The following is a 23332-nucleotide window of genomic DNA, read 5'->3' on the forward strand; positions in this document are numbered from 1 at the left end:
CTTTCCCTATCCAGAGGGACAATGATTAGTGGGGCATCTTTCAGACAATACTAGGGTTCGATTGTAAAGAAAGAGGTGAAGTAAATGAGAAGATTAAATAATTCAAAGAAACGTCAAAAATTTAGATAAATCTACTAAAGAAAGCATAGGCATCTTGAGTTTTTTTCTGATACTGAGATAATGTATAGTACAATTATTCAGATATACGTATAAGTCACCTCTGAAGCTATCTTTTTAAACTTCTGTAGTACACTGGGTCTTGGACTTGACCTTGGGGTTTCCAGGGAACACTAAGTGAAAGTCTTGATTTTTCTGGATAAGATGGATACAGTCTATATGGTCTAATCTGTGGATTGCTAGATATCACCTAACTTGGTTAGTATGAGTACACTCACATTCTATCCTGTTGACCAAAAATACCTACATTCTCATGGCTGATGTGAATTCTAATCCCAGATGTACATACAAGGGTAAATTATATGAAGGCTATCACACCAATAACCATTACTTTCATAGGATTTTTAAAAATATTTCCTACTCCTCCTAGTGAGATGAGCACTCTTGAGCTCCATGTCTTGCTTCTCTAAATAAGTAAGCTGAGCACCACTGTTATTCTGTCTTCAAACAATGCATTATTCCAAGTGACACCAACTTATGTACAGTAAGTCCCCTACATACAAATGAGTTCCTTTCTGAGAGCGTGTTCGTTAAGTCCACTAACCTTAAACCAGGCACCCCCATACTCTACTCATCTCTGGGCCTAGCACACCTTTCAGATCTTTTGATAACACAACACCTTGCCTAACTGCTGGTTCTTTCCAAAGAACTTCAAAGCAGTAGAAATGAAGAATAAGTAATTAACAGATGACCAGATCTCTTCTCTAGCTTCCCTTTCAGTAGTCTTGCGAACAAACTGTGTGAACAAAAGAGCATCTAAAGAAAAATCACAAGAAGTTGACAAGGCTGCACACAAGCCTGCACACAGTGGGGGATGGCAATGACTCTAACCTCCCATCTCAATGATTAACTGAGATTACTTCCATTTTGACCCTTTAAAAAACTTTCATGGCTGAGCAGAATCTTCAGAGGTGGCTTTTGGGGGACACTGAGTGTACCATCTCCCCAGATTGCCAGCATTCTGATTAAAAGCAACTTTCTTTTCTACCAATATTTGTCTCTCTCTCTCTCTCTCTCTCTGATTTTTTTGAGCAGCGCACAGCTGGAACCTGAGTTCGGTAAAAATCATTGGATCTAATTTTACAAGTGAGGGGGGAAAAAAGGGGCCCAAGCAGGTTTAGTGACAAATGCCACGTAGTAAGTACACAAACTAGAATTATTTCTTCCTATTTCATTTCAGTGCTGTCAGTTCAATGTCTAAAATATCTACTGGATATGCACCTGGTAGGCACCTGTCCTACTGGAAGTGAGTCTGCTTGTCCTAAAATTATGCAAAACCCACTACATTCATCTTACTGTAGATGGTTTTTTTTAAACTGTGAAGCTGGGTTACAAACAAAAGGCCCCACAGAGTCAAAGGGAAAAAGAACTTACCTCTCTCTGAAGTCCAGCACTTTCCCCCAACTGAAGTTTTGATTTGAGGTAAGATTGAGATTGATGGTTTTCGTTTTTAATGTTTTAACTGTGCTTTTTGTTTATTTTTTAGTTGTCCCTTAGAACAATCTCTTTATTTTCCTAATATAAGTTAGGAAACAAAGAGTTACCATTGGATAGAAAGCCTGCTCTGCCTCTTGCTAAATTTAGGATCTTGGACAAGTTACCTTCCTTCTTTAAGGTTCATTTGCCGCATCTAAAAAATACTCCAGTGGGTATCTCAAAGATTTCAAATGAGAAGAAATAGGAGGGGATGAATAGAAGATATATGCCAATAAGTAAGTATATTAATCATGAGGACGATAATGAGGAGGCGAATAAGAAGAATGCACAGCAGATAAACAGACACTGAGAAAGTGTAGGGTGCCTTCTGTTCTGTTCTCATTTTTCATGACGTCTCTGGAGTTGCCTGCTTCAAAGTGACCTCCAGCTAAAACTGGAATGCTCACTTCTCTCATTTAGATTGGGAAATCAGGATCTAATTTGGAAGTCAACAGAAGTCATGTGTGGCATAAAAAGTATAGAAAGAAGATGCAAATACAAATAGATCAGCTAGAAAACATATTAACTGCTCCTCAAACAATTCACAAAATGGCTCTGTCAATGCAAACTTATTTAGCAGTGACTATAATTTCTCAAAAGTTAACAGGATTGTTATTGTCCATTAATTTTGGCCAGTGGTTTTTTACTGTCCTTGCATAAAATAAAATGAATTTAAAGAGCAGTTAAATTACTAAAGAAACCTGTTAACTGGGAATTTTTTAAAAGTTAATTATAGCCAGTGGAGTATTTAAAAAACTCATTTGTTCTGCTCAATTGGAGTAAGAAGATTTTGCTCCACTCCATAATTTAAATATCCCATAAATTTGTTTCTAAATGTTCAGAACAATAAAAAGGTACGTTACACATTATTATAAAGGCTCCAAATTATGGAGTGAATGAATGAAAAAAAAAAAGATTACATGTGGTAAGGAGACATCTAAGATGGTTCTTAATGATCCCACCTTCTCACTAGTAATCTTTATTTATTAAATAGTGACTGTCTCTTTCACAATGCTTGCATAAGAGTAAATCCAGAATGTTTTTCAAAGTATTTGTTATGTATACAGGAAGTGAAGCTAATTTTGAAATTTTATTTTGGGGAATGACATGTCATATTTGAATATGAAAAGAAATGAAGGTTCAAGTTAAAGGTCGTATCCTATTTAAAATGTTAATATGTGATAGACCGAATTAAGAAAAATGTAAATTTATTTCAACTGAATGGAAAGTAAACAATGGGATCTCAATTCTAGTTTGGTAAATCCCATTATGGTTTCTCTCAAGGGCTATTTAAATTTTCCTGAAATTTCTCCATAGCAAGTGAACTGTAATTTATTTTAAGTCAGCACCTGTTCATAAAACAAAAAACATATTTAGTGGAACTAAGATCATGGTCACAAAATCGAAATGACAGAAATAGGAATTGCTTCTGTAAATGACTTTACAGAATGAACGCCCTGTGAGAGGTAACATACCTACACTACTCTCATGCATATGCCATATTTTTAAAACTCTCTGGAATTTCAGTTATACAAAGAACTCTTTTGTTATACTTTTCGTAGGTTGTCATTAATGAATGAGTGAGTTGTCTGAATGATGAGATGCTTTCTAGTTGCATTCTCAGTTGAGATTATGATAGGACTGTCATCTGAAAGAGATATGATTTCAAAATTGTTGGATACCAGAGGAGGAAGAACCCGGTCCAGGAAAGCACAAGATACAATCCACCTTGGCTCTTAGTGACTTTATGATGTGCACGTCAGATTGAAGCCACTGCAGATTGATCTAAGGGCACTTCATCTATTCTTAGCAATGCCAGAAGATCAACTAAGCTTGAGTCCATAAAAGAAAAAAGGCTTTATTAATCAAGTGTATTTAAGACTGTTTTATTTCATTCTCTGTGTTTTTAAAGATATCACAGATGGCAATCTTGAAGGTTTTCCAATAATGAAAAATATTCATTTACAGCTGAGCCAGTACCCATTGATAAAAGGCGAGGCCTTGAGAGTTAGAAAAGCTGTCTTCTCTTAGGCGCCAGACAGTAATCAGTAAGACTGAGCAATGTTATGAGTGATTAAAATCCATTAAGACTCAGGTCTGTGGCAAAACTCTAATTGAGGATATAACCTTTCCACCTATTAGTTATCATGGCTTATAGTAGCATGTGAAAAAGAAAAGTACGGGCAGAGAGGAAATAAAGAAATAAATGAGATTTGAGAAATCTACACAAGGATGAACTTTAATACACATTGGCTCATGGAACTGTGTGGAAATAGATCAAAGGCCAAATAAGTATTTGAGGCAGTTTTATTGACAGTGAAACCAGACACATGAACTAAAAAAAGCTTATGATTGTAGGAGCCTTAAAAAATCTTTACACCCACTACTGTGCTCCAAATTAGCATGGGCCGGACACAGGTTGTGAAAGCTGTGTGGCCTTCAAGAAAGGCTTCTTCCCCTTCAGATATTAACATGATATCTCAGATATTGATCAACTTCAAATACTGACATGAGAGGTGGAGAGTCATTTTCCTCATAATTTATAGAGTACAGGACCACAAAGAGGCACCTCCAGGTCTTGAGAGAGAGAGAACCTCACATTTATTATGAGATGTGGGCCCTCAACTGGGATGCACCAACTAGATGGGAATTTGGAAGATAATCCTTCCAGAGAAGGTAAGTGTGTTTTATGTCTGGGAAGAAGATAAATTTGATAACAAAAAGGTGGGCTAAGGAAGAGATTGGCCAGTTGATCACAAAATAATTTCCATTCTCTCCTGGGCACAGTATTAGACCACATTTCTCAGTCTGCCTTTCAGTAGGTTGTACCTGGAATGAGTTTTGTCCACCAGAACGTGGGCTGAACTGATGTACACCATTTCCACATCTGGCCTCCATGCTCTCTCCTCTCCCCACCTACTGGTGGATGTTGATGACCTGGGTGACCTCGAAAGTCAAGTGTGGAAGATGCCAGAGACTGCATCAGTATGTGTCCCTAAATGACTGCAGAGAACACAGCTTCCCCTACCCCTACCTTGACCACAAACTGGATTTTATGTGAATGAGAAATTTAGTTGTGTTATACTACTGAGATGTTGTGGGGTTGTTTTTTTTTTCTTAATGGCAGCTATCTTCAGCAGAATTAATATAAAAACAAGTCATTTGTAGGTATATATGTCCCAAATATTATATCTCCATGACTTTTTTTTTCTGTATATATATGGTGCTTTTTGATTAGCAACAGTTCTTAATTTTGACATAGTTGAATTCGTAAATTTTCCCCTGTGGAGTTAATTCTGTCTGGCCTGCAGAGAAGACTCATCACTGACCCTTTTGGTGATGTCGGTGCTCCTCTCACCAGTGCATCCCCAATATCTTTGGGTGAATGGTTTAGCCCCTGGGCCCTGCTGTGGAACAAAATCTTCTGATGGGTCTCTTGGCCTCACTTAATATATCTGATTCAGAATACCCACTTCCGGGGGCTCTTGAATCCTTCCCCACCACTTACAATGGCAATTCAGGCAGTTGCCTTTCACTCACCATGGGTTACCATTTTCTCCAGGCTCCCAAGGGCCACCCTAGGAGTAAACAACATGTCCCGAGATATATATTCAAAACCAAACATCATATTATAATTTATCATTAGTTTAAAGGACTTGGATAGCATGTCTGGGCTTAAAGCATTGGAATCCTTTCTGTACTACATATTTGGTTGGGGTGAGGGGATAAGGGATGGAGACTAGAGATTAGAATAGTTTCATACTACTAGTGAGTCATGTATATTTAATGGAATTTGATGTAAAGTTGAGTTCATAAGGAATTGGTAAGGTTATAATAGAAAAACTTCACTATGATACCATGGAGGATTATGTGCTTGGTGTTTGTTTTAACTAAGTGAACACTGATGGGTTCACTGAAATTAGCTATACTTGCTTGGACCTCACTAAAATTTTGAGTTATGATTTGTGATAGTTATGACTGTTATATTAAATCAGTGAGACCAATTAATTTTCTCATTCCATATAAATACAAGTTTACTTTTGATAACATTAATTTTTATTCCAGGAGTTTGTCTGACTAAAGAAGTTATCTTACAATATGAGAATTAGAAAGGAGGTACAGTCCAGGACTCAAGATCTATTCCTGGTAATTCATATGATGTTAATAGTCTTCATACTTTTCAAAATAATTTTTTTTAAAGATCAAAAAAAATCTCATGCTGGCAATTAAATTGCTCCATCCCTACAGATGCTGTTTTTAATTTATGAGATGTCTAATAGTGTTTTTAAAACGTGTGCTTCATCAGAACCTATTTGTAATGAGATTAAAGCAATTAAGTAATTGGAAAAACATGTCTGAACATGCTGAATAAACTCTTCTGAAAGAAATAATAATTTGTTTAATATTAATATATTAAAATATGAATATATAACTAATTTTTGTCAACCTCACAGTTTTCACTTATTTGGCAACATAAGCTTATCCAAATACTAATATCCAAGGTAAAAGTTGGTTCACCACCCTCATCTATTTATCTCACTTCAAGTACTCACCGTTTTTTAGCCACTGAGGAAACAATATATAAACAGAACTAAGCTATTGGTACAAATACTCAGTGTTAGTATTTCAAACCCTTTCTTTCAGGCTTACGACTGCCAATGCAATCAATAATTCATCATTCTGGATGTTAGAAATAAAACATCCAGCTTTTACCCATTTGCCTGTGGTGAGGGGAAAAGGTGGAGAAGTAACATCATATTGGAAACAGCAACACTGTTTACAAAGAGAAGCACAGTGAGAAACTACAAAGTACAAAAGTCGTTTGTTATTCTCTTTTGCCTTTTCTGGTATCCTGAAATGGCCCTTGAACCCCATCAGAGACTACCAAGTCCTAGTAGCAACAGTCTAGTTCTTTAATGCTCTAACCCGAACCCACTCAAGTGTGTGAAACATCTTTTTAAATGATTCCTGTTTAAGACATTAAGTTTGTACTTCTGGGAACGACTAAGAGCCATACTGAGAAGGAATATATTACAGTAATGAAATGTGAGGTAAGAGCATTTTAATGTAAGCATCTAAATGTAAGACTCCTCAATAAAATTTTCCGGGAACTTCTGCAAGTAGAAACATGGGGAGTTCATTTTTATAGATCACTGAGATTCTCTATACATCGTAATGAAGAAATGTCTAAGCTGGTTGAGCTCTAGGGAATGATTATGTGTCCTTGAAGAATAATGTGAATGTGGTTTCTTCAGTCTAGGGTAGTGGTCCCATCTGATGCCCATTCACAATCCACAACCTTTACGACGGGTCCCAGAGTAGGTCCTGAGCCAATCCTGACAGAGGCAAGAGCCATCAGCGTGTCAGCCCTAGCTTCTGATGGGGCTTCATTAACTTATCCACTTGGATTTGGTGCCTGCTGACTGATATATTTATTTTGGTCTTTGCTTGTTTGCTTCATAAAGGTAATATTGCTTTCGAAAATATTAAGAAATTCCTGAAAGAGAAACTGTGACCATGTTACAAGCAGAATAGTATTACTTTTACTATACTCTATCCTGGTCAGATCCCACCCCAAACATTGTGTTGAGAGTATTATGAAATAAGGAGTATTCTATAGTTGGATTTTGTCTCTAGTTAGATTAGAAAGGCTTCCTAAGTCTGGAATGTTCTGCCTATTTTTCACTGCTATTTGAAATTTCTCCCATTTTACTAGAGGTCCAGATCCAACTGTATCCTCTGTGAAGCCTTCTTATTACTTCTAGCCCACAGTTAACGTTCCTATTTTTCAATTGCTAAAGCACATTCTGTTTCAACTTTTAACTGGATAATTATTAAAGAGTTTTCATTAAATTTTTATATGTGTGTGTCATCTCACAAGTGAGACTTACGTGCTAGTCTCTACTATTTCTTTTCTTATTATTTTTTCTTTGCTGTTGCAAATAAGCAAAGCCCAAGTGAATAAATAACATATTAATTAGCGGGGACCAGATCTGAGTGGGGAAGTGAATATGAAGCCCCATCAGAAGTTAGGCCTGACTCATAGAAGGCTCCAACCTCTATCAGGATTGGCTCAGGACTCACTATTAGGGTTGCGGGTTGTGAATGCACGTAAGATGGTACAACTACCACAGGCTGAAAACCTAATTCATATTTACCTTTAAGGATTCACAATCATTCCCCAGAACTTAACCAGCTTAGATTTTTCTTCATTAGGATTTATAAAGAACCCCATGATCTTTAAAATGAGCTACCTGTGTTTCTATCTGTAGAAGTTCCAGGAAATTTTCATTTATTGGGGGGTCTTACATAAAAAAGCTCTTACCTCACATGTCATTACCATATCACGTCCCTTCTTAGCATGGCTCAACAGACTTTCACCTAAACTGTATTTAATACAGGTCTCATATATGAGTAAACGTCCTCCTATGCATTTAAATCTATGATATTTCATTCCTGGTTCTACTTACTAATTCTATCATTAAGATTGTATATGGAAATTACCTAAGGGAAGTCTATTCAAATTTCTGGAATTAACTTCTCTTATTATTGGTACCAAGATGGAAATAAAGAGGAGAAGACTGGCCATCAAAGTGGGAATAAAATCATTTGAAAGATGTTAAAAACATAGCTCATGGTGGCAGATTAAAAAAGGACCATGCTTGGTAACGGGTAATCCTTTTCAATGTATGTTGACCCAGACTTTTATCACTAAAAAATACTACAAGAAAATTACTATTTAAAAAATGAGTGCCTGTTACATGTTTTCCAGATACAAGGGCTGTACTGAAAAAAAAATTAAAGAGCACACACTGATAAAAAAAAAAAAAAAAAGGACCATGAATCCAGGATTAAATTCAATTTTAGAGCAAAGGACAATCACTTTCAGGTTTGTATGCACTGTTTCTTATTGCTTCTAGCTTTTTGGTTATTCGACCAATTCCCAGCAGGAAGAGAAAGAAAGATAAAGGATATTTGTAATTTCACTGTGATTCTGGCTCATTCTCTTTTTACCATGAATAGCAGTGTTTCTTAGACTTTAAAGTACATAAAAATGCCCTTAAGAGTTTAAGAATCAAACTCTAAGGTCCTATCCACAGAGATTCTTATTTGGCCAGTCTCAGATGGGGCCTGGGAGTCTGCATTTTAACAAGAACCTGAGAATCTGAATGCAGGTGGTCACCATTAGCTCAAAGGTTTTTGCTTCCAAAATACTTCCCAAAATAATAATATTTCACGTATGACTGAACTGGCTGCACCACTACCTGGGTATGTCAAAATATATATATATCAAGGATTAATTTTTTCTTTGGTTATCTGTACTTCCCACGTCCTCCGCGTCGCAATTCTTTCTGAGGCTCAGATGGCTACCATGGCGTCAGTACGGAAAAAAACAATGAACTTAGAGGAAAAAGTATGCTTGGTAGACATCACAGTGTCATTTTGTACAAGCCATAGATATTGCTTTTCCTTATGTAAAATAGCTAATAACTTCCCTGCCTGGGTTGCTGAGACTAAAAGAAGAAAATGTGTGTGAATCATTTTAGTAAATTTAGTACAGCAAGTAGTAAATTTAAAAAACATAGTAAAAGGAAAAATATTCTTATCCATAGCACTGTTCCTTTTGAAAGAATGTAGCCCCTCTGATTAACAATTGCAAGTTTAAAGACTAAAACTTGTTCGAAAACTTAACAAAGCAACAGGTGGCAAAAATGTTCCAGACTATATTATCTGATCAACGATTAAGTAGTTTACATCCAGGAAAAGTTTCCTATTACATTTTTTAAAGAGAAGCATTCACCTTAGGAAAAAATCTCTATTTTTTCCCCCTTTGGGAATTTGCATTAATCTACAATTTATCCTCTGTTATATTTTTCTATTTGAAAAAAATAAGAGAGTACATAAATTTCATCAACCTGAGAGCAATACCACAATATGTTGAAACAGAGCTGAATATAGAATACACAGATATTGTTTTAACCTAATTCTTTAATCCAGATCTTCGCTCTTAAGAGTACTTTGGTTTTCACTTTTGAACAACTCTAAATAATTTCTGCAAGCACATTACCGGACCAGTCAATGCACAGCTCAGGGCACAGAGAGGCCTCTGTTGTAGAAAATGCCAGACCAATCTGTGGCATCCACAGAGAAGCCTGAACAGTCTTCATAGTCACAGTGAAGTACTTCTAAGAAGGGGATGAGTCTCAAAGTGACTCAATAAGGCAAATGCCAACTACCTGGCCTCAACACAGCAGGATCATTTCATATTTTGAATATTTCCTAGAGTTGTGGCTTTTAGAACAGCCCTCACAGACACATCACTTGCATTTTCATTTTCATTCCCCAGACCTTTACTATATGACCTAGGTAAGGTATTTGGGGCACAGCATTCAAAGGTAAAAAAAATGAAGACAATATTCTAAGAAATGTTCAGAATAAGAGCTGTCTTGAGAGTAATGTTGTCTGTGACTTCAGCTGCAAAAACAAAAGCCTTAGCAAGATTTTACAAGGTGATAAGCTGATTATAAGACAACCTTTCTGCTTATAGAAGAAAAAACAATATCCAAAGGGATTTTTAAAATTTATCCAATAATTAAAATCTGATTAGTGATTAGCCTCTCTTGAATCTTTCTGGGTTTTTTTTTTTTTCTTCTATAAAGATGACTAGAAATTATTTAGGAAGTATGTAGTTTAATTTTAACATTCCAAATTCTTCAGGTGAAAATTCTTTTGAATTCCACTTCTAGTATAACTTTTACACAATTTGAACTCAACAGAACATGCTGAACTAGAAGATCAAGGCTGAGCTATTGAGTCAGAAGTTCCTGTTTTCAAACTCCAAATCCCTGAAACTGAGCTAATCAATTTCCTCATATGTAAAAAAGACATACTAATCCATATGTCCTGGCATAATTTTGAGGTCCAACTGAGATAATGTATCTGAAAACATTTTGAGGACTGCTTGACACATTGCAGGTAATAAGTGGTATTTTTCTATTTTTTACACTAATGATTGATGAAAAATTGAAAGTATAATGGAGGAATCATAGTTCAGGCATTAAAAAATGCAGCCATTGAGGATCTGGTCTCAGACACATCCCTGCACCACTGAGAACTTGCATTTTCTCTGAACTGCATCAAAACCAAGGACATCACAAAGAGCGTTTAGAACAACATCCGCCAGCTGCAACCTTATGATCTCAAGGTCCTGCCTTGTAACTTAGCAACCATTTCAGAGCCCAGCCAATCCTTGCTTAATAAGCACCCTTACTTCTTGCCAGCTCCAATTATAATTCTTGACAAACAACTTCTGTAACTAACTGTGGCCTTGCCATTTTTGTCTTTATAAGCTTTCCTCCATTTTGTAGTTCAGTGGAACACAATTCAAGCGCTTCTTGAATCTGTGTCCCCTGGGCTGCAGTCTTAACAAACCTCAAATAAAACCCTCTTTATTTCAATCGGGTCTCTTTCTGAGATTTTGGTTGATATGATCATATTATCAGATATAGATTACTGTCAACATATTCTGTTTTAAAGTATAACACAACTACAGAATATCAGAAAATATAAATGGCCAATATATGTCCAGTAAACTGAGAGGAGGAAAATTTAGTAGTTTAGTAAGTGAAATTCAACATAGAGAATGCTTTTCTGAAACTGAGATATGAGTGGCAGGGAAATGAACCAGGTGTGCAGGTTCCACCATTTAAGAGCTCACACAGAGCTCTGAGCCTCAGTTTCGGTATCCATAAAACAGTAATGATAATATTTACCTCTGTCATCAATCAGAAAGAAGAAAGTCTTTGTTAATTGGATAATGCTATATGAATGTTAATTTTACGCATAATTTTAAAAATTGCAGAGTAATTTAAATGTAGGTGAAGTGAAGTAAACGTCTGCATTTCATACATTTGGACCCCATAAAATTTTTCTTTACCCCACCCCCTTTTGGGGGATTTTGTAGAACTGTAAGGGGAGTGAAATATTAATACATTTTAGAAAACTGTATTTTATTATAAATTACTATAGCACTTTATGTACAAATACAAGTTGAAATAAAGAAGTATATAAGTTTGGACACTTGTGTATCTCATTAAGTCTATTTCATAGTCTTAAAGAATGTGGCAGGTTGTATTTTCCTAAAAGCTCACAGCAATAATTTCCATCTCATATGTTCCTTTACAATGTGACCTTGACTTGGCCCCATCAAGATGGGGAGTTTAGCCCTATCTTCTTGAATGCGGGCAGGCTTGTAACTACTTTGAGTAAGGTGGAAATGGCACAGTGTTTCTGAGACTAGGTCATAAAAGGAACCAGGAGCAGGTTCCCCTTGCCTGCTGGAACACTTATCTTGGAACCCTGGCCCCCATGGACTAACCTCAGGCCAACATCCTGTGGGGAAGTCACAAGGAGATCTTGTCTAGGTGCTCTAGTCAGCATTACTAGCCTTCGAGTCATCCTAACACGGGTGCCAGACATGTGGATGAATGAGCCTTCAGAGGATCCCATGCTCTAGCTGCCAATTAACCCCCACCTTCAAGTCTTGGAAATGGAGCTCCCGGGCATTTTGGAAGCAATCTTTCGTGCTGTGTTTGATTCTTGTTGCCTCAGAATCTGCCAGCCTGATAAAAACGGCTGCCTTCAGTTGCGAATTTTTGGTTACTTGATTATGCGGCAAGAGTTGCTGGAGCAGGATATTTAAGCACCCTAATGTTCTTCTAATGAATGTAATACAAATGCAATACTGAAGTTATTAATAGAACAAGAATGTCTTTTACATTGGCCAGAGCTAGGTCAAAAATAAATGATAAACTTATTCACTGGGTTGTGAGTTATTAAAACAAATTAGGAAAAGTGATTCTGAAATAATCAAACAAGACACATTTGAAGAATCAGATTTAAGTGGTCTCTCTGGAGGGATTCAAGGAACATCTTATTACTTAGAGGATAAATTAGGTTAACTCTAAAAATTCCTCCCAAGCCTGTGCTCCTCTGACTGTTACAGGGAGTGTGTCAAGGATCTATGGTATTCACCCGTAATGGAATGTAACACCAAGCTTTGTTCGGTGGATTAAGAAGTATAAGAGATATCCCCAAGTGTCATTTATGCTGTATCCTCAGGTGTCTCAGCATTGGGTCTGCTGAATAATATATAGAGGGGATTTCCTTAGGTAAATATTTTCTCCTCTAGAGAGGAACTGAGCTACAATTTAGACATTTCAATAAGTCAGGACCATACATATAACATCCCACAAAGTTCACATGAGAATTGCTAGCTCAATTTGATTTTGAAAACTAATAAAACTGTAACCTCAATTTGATTTTGGAACTACAACATAGAAGAAAATTGCTTTAGGTGATGTGTATTTATTCTTTTATTCAATATTTACCCTTATTGCTACTTTCTCCTGATAAGTAATACTTGTAAAATTGTTTCTTTATTAAGCCCTTACATTATTTCTATTTTTGTATTATAAAGCATGTTGTGAAAAATAATACTATCTGAATTGTCCACTTAGTATAATCATTGGGTGGGGAATACAGGGTCAAAGCTTAAAGTCTATTTTTTAGTCTATCAATTTAAATACTGTTCTATGATGCTTGCAAATGAATTCTGATTTCTTTTTAGGGTCCAAAAGCTAAACACAAATTGGAAATAGACAGAGTTCCCTCCACTCTGTAGAAGTTAATGACTATTTCTTATGCTAGGTCCTAGTAAATTTGGGGTTCATGAGTATTCTATGAAATAAAAACCCAAAGTTCCTATAGTCCAGCCCAAAATACTGTGATTCTCCTTCCTTAGCTCTGATGAATGATTATACAATCCAGACAAACCTGGAATACTCATTTCTATAAACTGAATCACAGGCCAAAGTAAAAATCTTCAGGATACTTCAATTCTACCTAACTGGGTGCCTGAAACTTAACTGGGACTTTAGTGATTTTTAAATTATATGAAAGTGAAGAATTTGTATACATTATGTATTAGTGAGCACTAAACCTAAAAGACTGAGTTTGTTTCTTTATTAAATGCAGTATTTAATATAATGATAAATGGTTTTCATTAACCAAAATTATCTGTTAAATAAAATAGGATATATTTAATAATAATAAGTCTGCTAAAAACATCAATAGTAGCGCAGCAACTTCCTTTCTTACCATGGGCCAAGAACTCTTCTAATCACATACTCATTTCATCCTCACAACAACCCTATGGGATAAGTCACTACCCATATTTCACATATTGAGGAAACTTAGAGAGAAGTTAACTTGTACAAGGTCACCCAGTTTTAAGTTGTGTGGCCTGATTTGATGTCAAGAAATCAGGTTTCTGAGATTACACACCATGTGGGGCTGACTCATGGAAAAAAATGTAAACTGAGATTTGGACAGTTAAAAAAAATCAACTACTAAGGGATAGCGCAGCATTTCTCAACTGAAATTGACATTTGTTGAGAGAATTAAACCTTAAAGCCCTAAGGCACTCAGTGATGCAATGAATTAACTTCTATTCATTTAGAATGATACTAATTAGGTATCATCTTTGGAATAAATTGAGAGTATAGTCACTGCAATCACTTCCTGTGCTCTGCAACTCAGACAAAGAATCCTTATTGAGAAAGGTGGAAGGATCTTTTCAATTAGTTTATAATTCCAGTTCATTTTCTTTTTTTTCTTTTTTTTTTTTTGCGGTACGCGGGCCTCTCACTGTTGTGGCCACTACCGTTGCGGAGCACAGGCTCTGGACGCGCAGGCTCAGCGGCCATGGCTCACGGGCCTAGCCGCTCCGCGGCATGTGGGATCCTCCTGGACCAGGGCACGAACCCACGTCCCCTGCATCGGCAGGCGGAATCTCAACCACTGCGCCACCAGGGAAGCCCTCATCTTCTTCTTGATTGATGTATGTCAGGGATCTTTTAGTTACAAGTGACAAAAACCCAAAGGAGATTATGCAAAACCAGTAATTATTTGGTTCATATAGCAGGCATGAATACAGTAATTGCTCACAGAATTAAACGAAGAAATACAGCATCAAAGACTTCAGAGTCTGAAATGAGGGATTCAATTCAAAAGGAAGGTAACTCTCCCCCACCATTTCTCATTCTCAGTTGCCTCTGATCTTCTATAAATCTGCTTGTGCAATTTACTGTGTTAAATGTCCGTGATAATCTGTGACCAGCGCAGACATTTACACCTTACTACAGAGTTTCAGCAGGCTAACATTTTTTGCAGAGTGTATTCATATTCAGTTTAATCTTTACTTATACAATAAAAAAAAAAAACATTTTTCCTTGTGGATAAACAAATCTAGGAATCAAAAAGCAGATGGACGAAGCTGTTTGGTTACATTCTATTTGTCATGAAATCAGGTCACCTTAATGAGGCCAGCACTGTTCCAAGAAATGATAATGCTTCAGTATACTTTCGGTACTTCCTTGCTAGAAGGTTCCAAAGAATATTACTCACACTGATAATTGCTTGTTAAAATTCACTGTAAAAGTATGTATTTTCCTATAGACTTATAAAAAGTCCTTCACCTTAACAAGTTTAACATGCCAAAGTTTATATTTGGGACTGTGAAAAATAGAAATTGGCTAATGTTTTAGAACCTGAGAATCATTTTACACTAAATGATTCCAAAAGACCTAATTTGATTAGTACCTAAATGCATGTAATTGAACGGATTTAAGGTTGAATAGAAAGAAGAAAATCAATGTTTGTCAAAACATCTATTTATGATTATAGGGAGGGTGTGAGTAAACCACAACAATAAAAACAAAAACAAATCAGAATAAAGCAGAACAGATATAAGGGTAGGCTGCTAGAAAAGCACTGTGCCATTAGAGATTAGGAAGAATCCTGAACCTGAAAAAATAAGTTGTTTTGTCCCATCCAGACCACAGCTTAATAACATTTACACACAGCTCCAAAAATTGTCTATAATTGACTTTGCTTAGTCCTCTGTGTTCGTTCATTTTAATTCATATTAATGGAATCTAGAGGAAACAATTCAGCACTTTAGATTTTTGTAAATACAAAAGTAGCAAATAGGGCTTCCCTGGTGGCGCAGTGGTTGAGAGTCCGCCTGCCGATGCAGGGGACACAGGTTCATGCCCCCGTCCGGGAGGATCCCACATGCCGCGGAGCGGCTGGGCCTGTGAGCCATGGCCACTGAGCCTGCAAGTCTGGAGCCTGTGCTCTGCAGCAGGAGAGGCCACAACAGTGAGAGGCCTGCGTACTGCAAAAAAAAAAAAAAGTAGCAAATAGAACACAAAATAGGACCTAAAAGTAGAGAAAGTAGAGTTCTTCCAAAATGCCCCAATATAACTAAGAAAGAGAAATAGAAAAGAAACTAATGAGAAGGAAACTTGTACCACAAATTTCTTTTAACAGTGGTAGAGTGGCATCATATACCTAGAACAATGTAATTTTTAAAGCACGTGAGCCAGGTTGTTTGGGAGAATACTGCAAGTTTGTTACACAAAATTATCTGTTTGCTATTGGAACAGATTTTAAAAGGGAACTAGTCTTCTGAAACTGGCATTAGCTATAAGATAAGCACAAATTATTCAGTTTAGGGTACAAAGATCTGAAGACAACCTGCTTTGTCATGTACTCCTTCCCCTCATTTATTCTCATTAGATATTATATTTATAGTGCGCTAACATCCTACCATCCCCTATTTCAAATCTATGGCAGATGATGCTAATCAGTCTGGTACTCCTTCCAGAGAGAGCCTAAAAATAATTTTCACCAAAATTTTTAGCAAGGACTCAGCAAGTTAGCTACGGAAGCAACGAAATAGAAAAGGCAACTAGAGTAACAAAAGGAATAACACACATCATCTTCAACAAACTTAATGACAAAGTGTCCACATAAAACCCACAATAGGAAGAAGAAAAGTCCACCCACTCTCACATGGAACAGATTTTGTGCTGAAGCTAGCAGAATTAAGACAACAGAACTAGAAGCAAAAAATCTTAACATTTGTATGGAGACACAAAAGACCCCAAGATCCAAAGCAATCTTGAGGGAACAAAATGGAGCTGGAAGAATCAGACTCCCTGACTTCAGACTATATTACAAAGCTACAGTCATCAAGAAAATATGGTACTGGCACAAGAACAGAAATACAGATCGATGGAACAGGGTAGAAAGCCCAGAGAGAACCCCACGCACCTATGGTCAACTAATCTATAACAAAGGAGGCAAGGATATACAGTGGAGAAAAGACACTCTCTTGAATAAGTGGTGCTGGGAAAACTGGGCATCTACAGGTAACAGAAAGAAACTGGAACACTCCCTAACACCCTACACAAAAATAAACTCAAAATGGATTAAAGACATAAATGTAAGACCCAACTCTATCAAACTCTTAGAGGAAAACATAGGAAGAACACTCTTTGACATAAATCACAGCAAGATATTTTTTGATACACCTCCTAGAGTAATGGAAATAAAAACAAAAATAAACAAATGGGACAAAGTGAAACTTAAAACCTTTTGCACTGCAAAGGAAACTATAAGCAAGAAGAAAAGGCAACCCTCGGAATGGGAGAAAATATTTTCAAACGAATCAACGGACAAAGGATTAATCTCCAAAATATATAAACAGCTCATGCAGCTCAATATTAAAAAAACAAACAACCCAATCAAAAAATGGGTAGAAGACGTAAATAGACATTTCTCCAAAGAAGACATACAGATGGCCAAGAGGCACATGAAAAGCTGCTCAACATCACTAATTATTAGAGAAATGCAAACCAAAACTACAGTGAGGTATCACCTCACACCAGTTAGAATGGGCATCATCAGAAAATCTACAAACAACAAATGCTGGAGAGGGTGTGGAGAAAAGGGAACACTCTTGTACTGTTGGTGGGAATGTAAATTGATAATAGCCACTATGGAGAACGGTATGGAGGTTCCTTAAAAAACTAAAAATAGAGTTACCGTATGACCCAGCAATCCCACTTCTGGGCATATACCAATAGAAAACCATAATTCAAAAAGACACATGCACCCCAATGTTCATTGCAGCACTCTTTACAATATCATGGAAACAGCCTAAATGCTCATCGACAGATAAATGGATAAAGAAGAAGTGGTACATATATATAATGGAATATTACTCAGCCATAAAAAGGAATGAAATTTGGTTATTTGTAGAGACATGGATGGACCTAGAGACTGTCATACAGAGTGAAGTAAGTCAGAAAGAGAAAAATAAATATCGTATATTAATGCATAATGTGGAATCTAGAAAAATGGTACAGATGAACCGGTTTGCAAGGCAGAAATAGAGACACAGATGTAGAGAACAAACGTATGCACACCAAGGGGGAAAAGCAGCAGGAGTGGCGGATGAATTGGGATATTGGGACTGACATATATATAGTAATATGTATAAAATAGATAACTAATAAAAACCTGCTGTATAAAAAATAAATAAAATAAAATTTAAAAAAATAGGCAATATATTTTGTGTGTGGTTTTCTATATCCGTTTTGTCTTACAATAACAAATTTAAAAATAAAACTTAATTCATAGTGCTCTTTAACATTTTTGTAAAGAACATAAAATCTGTAGAAATGATGGATTATTTCATGGTCCCGCCCAACTCTTAAGTTTAGAAAAGTGAAGTGACACATGAGATCCACAGTGTTAGATGGTACATGCAGGGTCACTTAGATGGATAAGAACGGATACAGTCCTCGTTCCCACTTCTCATTTCAGTGCTTCCCCTCCTACCTTATGCTTTTCCCATTACTCCCTTCCCTGGATGAGCAGGGAAGTCTTTTCTGCTGAGTAATATGTGAAAACGCGTCCAAGTTTAGAGTGAGGCACCGAGCGCTGAGCCTGTCACCCACCACTGATCACACTGGGGTACTGGGAGACCTAAGGGGTATTCCAAGAGTCCCAGAGCCCAGCTCAGCTTCGCAGACTAATAGAAAATGAGCAGCTGTTTTTAATCTATGTAATCTCTGAAGCAGGACCATGCTATTTGGGTAAAATGGCAACTTTGCTGAAAAAGCTATTTCCACAGGTCAGTAGGGGAAAGGAAACATTTAAAGTCATTATCAGGGACAACATGAGAGCAAAATCCAGGAATGTCAGCAAATGGTAGATAGTTTCAGGTTAGCGGCAGTAAAAGTTTTATTTTTATTTGTTACTAAGGTTTTTGGTAAAAGAAGAATTCCAACTTCCTAAGGTCATTATTTGAATTAGTACTTACAGTTTCCATATTAATATGCAGATGTTTAATTTGCATGCATCTTTTCTGAATACCTGCCCTGTAGGTCATCACCAACTTTCCTATACCCACTGTTTGAATATCAAGGACAGAACATGATGAGATCTTCACTGCTAACCCCTGGGAGTCCATTCTGAGCCAGGGGGCAAGGAAGCTTAGGGTGGCTGAAATTTTTGTTGTATTTCTTCTATTGTCCATGATAATTTACAGGATTGTTAGAGAAATTGAAAAGTGCACCATAAATTTGTACTGGTTTGATTTCAGTAAATAAGACAAAGTAGAAGAAAAGTCAGGAAAAACTAAGACTAGAACAATAAGCATCCATTCTGGAGCCAGCTCTTGGAGTTCTGCTAAGTTTCTGAGGGTACATTCCAGATAAGAACTAAAAGGCATAATCGCTGCCACCAGAGGGTGCAGAAGGGTCCTGCTCCTTGCTGTAATCAATTTTCCCTTTTATTTAAAATGACTTAAAAGATAGATATCGGTAACTTTGGCCTGGATCCTGATTCTCACTGCCACCAGAGTGCCTTTATTTCTAAATGAAACCTCCAAAAGGCTTCATTTCTGTCCAATGAATAAGCATTTTCTTTTCATTTCTTTGGTGGTATCCTTGATTTTCCTCTTTCCTTCCAAACTTTGCCTCCTCTTTTTTAAAAAAATATATTTATTATTTATTTGTTTTTGGCTGTGTTGGGTCCTCGTTGCTGTGTGCTGGCTTTCTCTAGTTAACGGCGAGCAGGGACTACTCCTCGTTGCAGTGCGGGGGCTTCTCACTGCAGGGGCTTCTCTTGTTGTAGAGCATGGGCTCTAGGTGCACGGGCTTCTGTAGTTGTGGCATGTGGGCTCAGTAGTTGTGGCTCGTGGGCTCTAGAGCACAGGCTCAGTAGTTGAGGTTCACATGTTTAGTTGCTCTGCGGCATGTGGGATCTTCATGGACCAGGACTCGAACTCGTGTCCCCTGCATTGCCAGGTGGATTCTTAACCACTGTTCCACCAGGGAAGCTCCAAACTTTGCCTCCTTAAATACGTTTTATGTGGCCTGTTGAAGAACTTTCATGTTCTTTAAACATCTCCGCCTTTACTGTCCAAGTCCAAACTTTCAGTAATTAGACTTTGTAAGGGTCTTCTGATGCAGGCCTGCCTCCAGTCACCCACTACCCCAGGTATTTCCAAACCATTCTTTACAGAGCTGCCAGATCCATGGTCTTAAACGTTACAACAGCTGAATTCGTAGCAGATGGCAGAGTAGGAAACACCAGGAAGCAGCCTCTCCACCTAAACAGTTGCATTGGAAGAATGTCTGATGTATCCAGTTTGCAAGCTCTAGAGGAAGACTTGGACAGTAAATTGCTAGTTAATTTTCATCAATTTCAGCTCTTAGCACAGTAGCAGCTACCTATCCCCAAGCTGCATGCAGCTTCCAGGAGCCAGGGTGGGCTGAAAGGACCCAGTCCTCCAAATGTGGAGGATCTGTGCTCTCCTAGCTGACTGCTACTTCTGATAAAAGAGGTGCAGACAAAGAGGTAGGCCACCATTGTTGTTGTACCTCCCCCAGTTGTTGCAAGCCCCTCCCTCTCTGGCTGCAGTGACTGCCAAGGGATTTAAAGGGCCAGCACCCTCTTTTTCCTCCCTTCAATTTTCTCTTTTGAGAACCAGACCTTAAAGACAAGGAGATTCAAAAACAACTGCATGTGCAGGTTAAATCAGAAAGTGACCATGCATGTCCAGGGAAAGGCTCAGAAAAGAACTGAGAAGACCTTAAGTTTACACCTCAGACTGACACTAGGCAAAGAGACAGCCTACAATTAAAAAAAAATAAAAAAAAAAAAAAACCAAAAAACAATAAACACAAAGACTAGCAAAAACAGCAAACCCTGGAAAAGAAGCAGAGTCTGATTTCTAGTGCCTCCCTACGAATGGTCACCAATGGAATGTGTGCATAGGATGCAGTAGTCTTTTCCTACTGGGGTCATTTCATCCTGCAGAGCCAGGAAACTCTACACAGGAGCTTCACCCCCGCCCCCAGGGTTCCTCTGGCTGCACAGGTTAGAGGCTCTAAGGACAAGAAGTCACATATTTGTAGATCACATACAGTCATCCCCTGGTATCTTCAGTGGATTGAATCCAGAACCCCCAGAAGATACCAAAATCCAAGGGTGCTCAATTCCCTTTTCATAAATGATGCATATAACCTACCCACATCCTCCCATATACTTTAAATCATCTCCAGATTACTTATAATACCTAATACAATGTAAATGCTGTGTAAACAGTTGTAAATACAACGTATATAGTTGCCTACAGCAGCAAATTTAACTTTTGCTTTCTGGAATTTTTTTCGAATATTGGTTGAATCTGCAGATTTGGAACCCATGGATACAAAGCCCTGACTAAATTTAAGAGAACTACAAGACGTATAAACAGCAACTTTCTCCTTCTTAGAGGAAACATTTTGAGGAAATTAGAACATGAAACAGACGCAGAAGTGTGAACATCTAATTCAGTAACTATAATTAATGTGTTGTTTTCTTATTTTAAAAAAATAATAGGTCAAACTAGAATAGTTGCTCTTTATTTGAGGGGATCAAGGATACCTTTAAGAATCTACTGAAACTAGGGGTCCTTCTGCTCAGGAAATGCTACATCTTCACATATGCACCATTTACCTACAATTTACCTGTAATTTCTGGGGATTACTGGAATTAGCTTAAAGTTGTCTTCCTCCTCTGACAGTTTTTTATTCTGCCATCCCATGATCAGTGATGATATTTCCAGGTAATTCATGATGGCAGGAGATATATCCCCTAACAATATAGATTAAATAGGATTGAGAGCCACTCAGATTGTAATATTTAGCTAGAAGCAGCAACTAGGCCCTAGAAAATTGACCTGTATGCTCTGCTCTTCTCTTCCACCATATTCAGTGATTCACCATTTCAATGGTGACCAGAAAAAGCAATACAGAGTAGGTGGGAAACTGAAGGCAATGGAAAATGGAAAAAAAAAAAAAACCAGAATGTAAACTGAATACAATTACTGAGTATATTAAGGCCATGTTTTCCTTGCAAAGTAATGAGATTTGATGTATACTCATTTAGATAATCCAACAGCACACAGACACAAACCTACCAGGCAGTACGAAAGCAAATGTCACTACTGAAGGTCAGGAAGAAAAACATATTATATTACGCAAAGTATCTATTTTTTTAAATAAATAACAGCTGTTCTTGATGTTTTGGAAGATAAATATACAGGGAGATAGATCCCTCACTAACTCTGACCATAAAAGAATGTAAAAAGACATAAAAATGCAAATGCAAATCATCTATCCAATGAAAGATAGCTTATTGTACAGACAAAATCCTAGTGTCAGTGGGTCATATTTTATAGAAGACATATATGGCAACAAACTAAAGATTCTTACAAAAATAGCTTTAAAGGAGGATTGAGAAAGAAGATATGCTAGTGGTAAAATCGGAAATGAGTCAGGATGTAATACAAGAATCTCTGAAGAAAGGCAATGACTGAAAATGATGTTAAGCCCTTCACCAATCATTATAAAGATTTTCTTGCTAATGAGTAAAGATCAGGAAACCTATTTATAAAGAGCCCAAATTCTGCAACCCAGCCAGAACTACCTTAAAATATGTCTTTAAAATGTACAGATTAGACATGCAACTACTGATAATTTAACATCATCAATGAATGAATGAATATTTGCAGAACAAAGGGAGGGAGGGAAAATGAAGGGGAGTTCAGTTTAGTAAAAGGTTATTAAAGCTACCTTGTTTTTGACACTGTACTAAGCAGGGTATCACGTTAACTTGTTCACCATGATTTCCATGCTTAGCATAGCATTGGGCTTTAGTGTGTCCTCAACAATTCAGTGAATGATGCATAACTCAAAGAGCTACAAAAGTGAAGACCTATGTCCTGTGCTCTAAGGAGCTCACAGCCTTGGCATTGGAGCATTTCAGCCGAAACATGGATGCCTTTATTTCCACAGCGTTGTTCCCATCACTGGCATCTTCCAATACTGTGCACTTATTTTTGGGAATCACAACTCTGAGTAGTTCCATTTTAGCTTTTTTGGGTTTTATCGATTTCAATTTTTCTACTCAAGTCCTCATATCCACACATATATAATCAATGGTGAACAAACTGTTTATTGTTATACTGGCTTGCTTCACAGACACTGTTAATGCTTGTAATCTTAAGCAGCTGTCTACTCTGGCATCTGGAGACGTGCCCATATTCCAGGCAGAAGCAGCACCCATCTCAGACAGTTATCTGAAATATTCTGATTGATGCCTAGTATTCAAACAACCATTTCTGCTAAATTCAATAAATTTACAGGAATAGGGATGCCCTGCTAGTCCCCTGTCCCCTGTCCAGAAATAGGACCTTCTACGTGATTCTGATACC

At 37.3% G+C, this 23332-nt stretch overlaps 1 pseudogene; it reads right to left on the reverse strand.

Moving 5' to 3' along the window:
* Nucleotides 1-22986, reverse strand: part of LOC103089076 (60S ribosomal protein L10 pseudogene) — a 30290-nt pseudogene extending 7304 nt beyond the window's left edge.
* Between the last annotated feature and the right edge of the window lie 346 nt (nucleotides 22987-23332).

Source organism: Lipotes vexillifer, unplaced genomic scaffold (assembly GCF_000442215.2).
Source record: "Lipotes vexillifer unplaced genomic scaffold, Lipotes_vexillifer_v1.1 scaffold147, whole genome shotgun sequence".
Taxonomy (NCBI): Eukaryota; Metazoa; Chordata; class Mammalia; order Artiodactyla; family Lipotidae; genus Lipotes; species Lipotes vexillifer.